This window comes from Schistocerca cancellata, chromosome 1 (assembly GCF_023864275.1).
Source record: "Schistocerca cancellata isolate TAMUIC-IGC-003103 chromosome 1, iqSchCanc2.1, whole genome shotgun sequence".
Classification (NCBI taxonomy): Eukaryota; Metazoa; Arthropoda; class Insecta; order Orthoptera; family Acrididae; genus Schistocerca; species Schistocerca cancellata.
The window spans coordinates 61,189,240-61,195,689 of NC_064626.1; the positions used below are offsets into that span (position 1 = coordinate 61,189,240).

At 46.4% G+C, this 6,450-nt stretch overlaps 1 non-coding gene across 1 annotated transcript; it reads right to left on the reverse strand.

Moving 5' to 3' along the window:
• Positions 1–305: 305 nt before the first annotated feature.
• Positions 306–412, reverse strand: LOC126097357 (U6 spliceosomal RNA). Its single transcript, XR_007522106.1, has one exon. It is a non-coding gene; the product is annotated as a U6 spliceosomal RNA (small nuclear RNA).
• Positions 413–6,450: the final 6,038 nt, after the last annotated feature.

Sequence of the window (6,450 nt, forward strand, 5' to 3'; positions counted from 1 at the left end):
GCTTCTCCTTCTAATTAGATGAGAATTTGGGGCGAAAATGAAGCCAACCAAATTCGAAAATTCCAAGTTAGTGGGATTTTCTCCGAAGATGATTTTGGGGGCTTTTCCGACTTTGATCTGCACGTCATACTGACCGTTTCTGCCAGTTTTCAGCTTTTTTTTTTTTTTAATGCTCGAGTTAGGGTGATTTTTTGTCCAACATAACGGGACTAGTAGCCTACGAATCTTCCAGGCGGATAAAAACTGTGTGCCGATCAGGACTGGAACCTTGTACTTTTGCCTTTCACCTGCAAGTGGTCTATCTAAACGTAAAAGAAAAATTCTCAACTCTTCATGTGATCTTTGCGCAAGGGCCATAATAACGTTCTCTGCATCGTTATAAATTTGATATAAGAACCTCCGATGCGAGTACATATCGACTGACATACCGAATCATGACTCTCGAGCTCCACCTCTACCAGTATCTCTTCTATTACTTTCAAAACTTCCCAGAAATTCTCCTGTGACAGGTTCGAGTCTCTATCAGGCCCACAGCTTTAATCCGCCAGGAAGTTTCAAATCAGCGCACAATCCGCTGCAGAGTGATAATTCATTGTGGATTCGTAGTACCTGTCATGAAGGGAAGAGATGTGGACCTACCAGTCACCTACAACCATAACCCACGAACAGGTCTTCAACTGTTGCGAGTGTCTTCCGCTTGCACTATTCCGTGAACATTTTCAACCAGTCATAAGTATTGGCCGAGAAAATTTGTTATTCCATCACTTTCAAAGGTTACGCCATGTGTAAGCAACATGACTTCCGAATTTGCAGTTTGCGCTACAAAGCATCTCTAGGTGCCGGTGTTTGGAAAACGAAAGACCTTCAGCACGCAGAAGATACGGACGCACTGACGGGCCGTGTAGCACCCACTGTGCGTACTATGCAATATGGCGACGCGTCGTGTGCTTATTGTTGAATTTCTTCGACAGACTGCAGAAATGCGTTCTTCCTGGTCAGCCAAGCGAGCGAATTCAGGTGCTAAGGATCCTGTCTCGCTAAATGTACGATCAGCAGCAGAGCACACTGCATGACTTGGCTGGCGTCTGTCTGGAAACACATTTGGTACAGCTGTGCAGTGTCGCGCCCGTGTCTATTGGCGCGTCCGTATATAAAACTTACACCTCATAATTCACTGAGTGAATACCGTGTCTTATTTCAATGAAGAACCAATCAAGTAAGTCACTACTACCGTAAACGTAAGTCTACCAAAATAGAATAATCTGGATTATGTACAAATGACTTGGTGAAAATACGATTCTCAACAGCACCAAGTCTTCGTCGATAGTACAGGAGTGCATCAGGGCAGTTGACTTGTATCGATAATACGACACCATCACCTAACAAACAGCATTTTGAGTATATGTTACGAAATGACGCTTTACAATGAAAGCTCGAAAATTAAACTTTCATTAATATCTGAAAAACGATAGAACTTTTTGAGCTTTTTCCTTGCATTTGTGTGAGGAACCCACCCCAAAGACTGTAAAAGCATTTCCGATATTTTATTGCAGAAGAGTTGTGTTTTTTTTTTTAGTCATGATCTTCGTTTCTCGCCAAAGAGTTGAAGTAGATGTCGTATAGTTTTTGTTAGCAATCTTATTCATGATAATAACGGAACTTTTTTTCCCCCATAATATGATATCGTCGTATGGAGTGAATTTTAAGGGGTAACACGTGCCTAACATATGGGTGGGAATACTCGTTCCAGTAATAGCGGCTGCAGAGTGCTATCTCTACAGCAATATGGCCGACTATGGGCCGAGAGTCGCATAAAACGTGAACAGCTATTACAGCCGTGCCGATGAAATATGAACGTTTTAGAGCAAACAGTGCACCGCTATGTTCAGGTTTAAGTACGCGATTGATGCAGCGGCATTAAATATGAGTAATGTGTCTGCCCCCGCAGCTATTGCCACCGTCAACATGACCCCTGTCCATAAGTTCTCATTTGAGACAGAGAAAATAACAGATCTGTAGAAGGATGGAAAAATTATACCGCCTCAGTAACCTTAATATCAGTCCTTGTTACGCTTATGGCTAAGAAACACCTGATTAAAGTCCCCCACGGAACATTTTGTATTGCTAACAAACTTTCAATTTCTAACAGCAATCAATATGGCTCGTCATTATTCCTCTCATTGTCGACAAAGTGTCCTACATATTCTACCTTTCTGCTATAAATTTAGACGTGGATAATGTTTTCATTTGCCGGCGTTGGACCGCGCGACTGCTACTGTCGCAGGTTCGAATCCTGCCTCGGGCATGGGTGTGTGTGATGTCCTTAGGTTAGTTAGGTTTAAGTAGTTCTAAGTTCTAGGGGACTGATGACCTCAGATGTTAAGTCCCATAGTGCTCAGAGAATTTGAACCGTTTTGCCGTCGTTGGCAAAGTACGGTTCTTATGCAGATCGCTGTGTATCATATTACCTTTGCAGGTTCTACGCTGGATGCCAAATTTTATGGCGGCTACAAGTCGGGTTTCAATTTATATTATGACCAATCTGTCCTATCAGCCGGTTTTAATGGCTACTCTGTGCCATATTACTGTGGATAAACCAACTATAAACTATTTTTTAGAATCAGGAACAGTTTACATGATGGAAAAGTGGATAGTAAAGAACCACATAAACCAAAATAGCAAACACGTTATTATACAGGCCGTTAAAGAAGAAAGTTTACAACACATTCCTACAGGAGGTAAAATTGGTCAAAGGTAAAATGAGAGTTCCCATAATCATACTTTCAGGCAACGGCCTTGCCGCAGTAGCTACACCGGTTCCCGTGAGATCACTGAAGTTAAGCGCTGTCGGGCGTGGTCGTCACTTGGATGGATGACCGACCAGGCCGACATGCTCTGTTGCCATTTTTCGGGGTGCACTCAGCCTCGTGATGCCAATTGAGGAGCAACTCGACCAAATAGTACCGGCTTCGGTCAGGAATACCATCATAACGACCGGGAGAGCGGTGTGCTGACCCCACGCTCCTCCTGTCCGCATCCTCCTCGGAGGATGACACGGCGGTCGGATGGTCCCGATGGGCCACTTGTGACCCGTAGATGGAGTGTTCTTTTTATAATCATACTTTCGAAAAACGGTACATGTTGAGGTACCGGCAGTTTTACTTGTGATGAGAAAAGTGTAGTATTCCGCAGTGTAGGCAGGATTCACAAGAGTTGACGTAAGAAATTATCGCAATACAATCATGGAGGTGAGGTATCAACATAACTTCAGTGTCGGAGTGTGAGTATGGAACTGTCGCTAAGGCACATAGAGTCATTTTACGAAATATACACTCATGCTCAGAAAAAAACAAAAAAGGATGGGGGGGTGGGAGATAGGACGTTCATATTTTCAGGCCATGTACGTTAGTGTGTTCTGTACAAATGATTAACACTTGAACATGTCGGCCAGACGGTTCAAAGTCAACACAGAAATCGCAGTGCAGCGCCACCAACCGGTAAAATATGCCTGCCGCTCTCGTGGTCGCTATAAACCGAAGGTAATGGACCAGTGTGACTTGAGCAGGCGTGCAGGATGCCTCGCAGACGCGTGCGCGAGCTGTAACGTCAGATCAGTGACTTTGAAAAAGGGCGCATTACTGGCATGAGAGAATGTGATGCATCCATCCGGGAAACTGCTGCTCGTCTGGGACCCTCGGCAGTGCAACGGGTGTGTGCAGAATGGTTCACGGAAGGCCGTAGAACACGAGGAGATGGGCCAGGTCACACTCCGAGACTGCCTCCCGTTAAGATCGTCACCTCATCCTAATGGCGTTGCAGAACAGACCTGGGAACTCTTCGGCTCTGGCGCAACAGTAGAGCAGTGTAACAGATCGTACACTATCAGGGAGTGACAGTCCGCTGCCGTTTATTACGGCATGGGTTACGTTTGCGTCGTTCACTTCTCCGCCCACCTCTGACGAATGTGGGTAAACATGATGGACGCCAGTGGCGTATGGAACCACGTCACTGGGGACAGGAAAGACATCAGACAGTGTTTTCGGACGCATTCAGGTTCTGTTTGTCTTAAAATGATGGCCGCATTTTGGTTCGCCGCAGACAGGGGCAGCCACATCACAGTTACTGCATTCGCACAAGACATACAGCAAGACAAAATGGTTCAAATGGCTCTGAGCACTATGGGACTCAACTGCTGAGGTCATTAGTCACCTAGAACTTAGAACTAGTTAAACCTAACTAACCTAAGGACATCACACACATCCATGCCCGTGGCAGGATTCGAACCTGCGACCGTAGCGGTCTCGCGGTTCCAGACTGCAGCGCCTAGAACAGCACGGCCACTTCGGCCGGCTAATACAGCAACAGCTGGGGTGCTGCTGTGTACAACCGTAACTCACACTTGGTGCTTGTCCAGGGCACTGTGACCAGTGTGGTTAGTGTGAATGATACCCTGCTCCCCGTAGCCATATCCTTCCTGCACTACACCCCAGACACAATTTTTCAACAAGACAATGCACGACCACATGCTGCTGCACGAACACGTGTCCTCGTGGTGTCACAGGTTGTCAGCCTTTTGCCCTCGCCCACCACATCACCAGAGTTGTCGCCAATCAAAAATCTGTGGGACGTGGTAAACGACGGGTGCAGCGCTGTACCCAATGCCGACCACCACAGATGAACTTTGTAGCCAGAGAAATGGAGCATGCATGCCCGTACCTCAGTAACACAGGAGGCCATTCGCGCCTTATATGTGTTGATGCTGTCACGCATGGAGCACATTATCAGGGCCCATGGTGGACATTGTGCCTACTGGGCAACAAGACTCATGCTGCACCGAGGTGACTGGAAAGCTAATCATTTCTGCATAACATACCAATGTACATGTCCTATGAGTATGAGTGTTCTATCACTATTCGTTCAAGATGTTGTGTATCATCTATTTCTGAGCGGTTAATTACCAGCGCTCTTGGAGAACATTATCCCTACATAAAGATAGTTCATATAGTTCATGTACGAGTTGGCACCACTCCATTTTCTGCGGTTCGTGCAACAGTACTTCACCGCAACTTTTTGTAGTCGATGAGCTGCCACGCGGAATGGCCGCGAGGTTTGAGGCGCCCTGCCACGGACTGCGCTGCCCCTCCCAACGGAGGTACGAGTACTCCCTCGGGCATGGGTGTGTGTTGTTCTTAGCATAAGTTAGTTTAAGTAGTGTGTAAGTCCAGGGAACGATAAACTCAGCAGTTTGGTTCCTTAGGAATTCAGACACACTTGAACATTTGCGATGAACTGGTCGAGGAGGCGCGGCAGCACGACCTCCCAACTCACCGGAACTGAATCCTTTGGACTTATGGCTGTGGAGATATTTAAAGGCATTGTTGTTTGTCCAACCCATCGATAATATGCAGACATTATAGGATTGTGTGAGCAATGCATATGACGCAATCAGAATGGAGCCAGGTGTGTTTGAAAGAGTGCTGGATTCACTGCGAAGAAGGGCTGAATTGCTTTCGGACATACCGTTATACGAACTTTTCGTCTAGTTTTCATTTGTAGGCAAACACCTTGTAAGACTCCTAATCGGTAGACTTGTGGCGTAAATTCACTGTGAAACTCTGAATTTGCGACAGTATCCAACACTGTCTTCGTCTGGAAAGCGTGAGTCTGTTGTGAAACTTCCTGGCAGATTAAAACTGTGTGCCGGACCGAGACTTGAACTCGGGAACTTTGCCTTTCGTGGGCAAATGCTCTACCAACATTTTTTTTTAAATCTGATTTTGTTCGATATTGTTCGTTGCATTTGTTCGGGGCGGACCCCCCATGACACCCGTTCAAGTTCATCGATGACCTATTCACTCAGTTTTTTTTATTGCAGAGGGCAACTAACCACCTGACCGAACACGCTGAGCTACCGTGCCGGCGCTAACTGAGCTATCCAAGCACGACTCACGACCCGTCCTCACAGAACCAGTTCAGCCGTACCTCGTCTCCTATCTTCCGAACTTCACAGAAGCTCTTTTGTGAATCTTGCAGAACTAGAACTCCTGGAAGAAAGGATATTGGTGAGACATAGGATTAGCCTCAGCCTGGGGTATGTTACCAGTATGAGATTTTCACTCTGCAGCGGAGTGGGGGCTGATATGAAATTTCCTGGCAGATTAAAATTCTGTAAGTCTGTTGTCTTTGTGACGAAGACAGTGATGGTTAGCCGGCTGGGGTGGCCGAGCGGTTCTAGGCGCTACAGTCTGGAACCGCGCGACCGCTACGGTCGCAGGTTCGAATCCCGCCTCGGGCATGGATGTGTGTGATGTTCTTAGGTTAGTTAGGTTTAAGTAGTTCTAAGTTCTACGGGACTGATGACCTCAGCTGTTGAGCCCCATAGCGCTCAGAGCCATTTGAACCAGTGATGGTTACTGACGAATACTTTGAGTTTCATGCTAAATTAACACG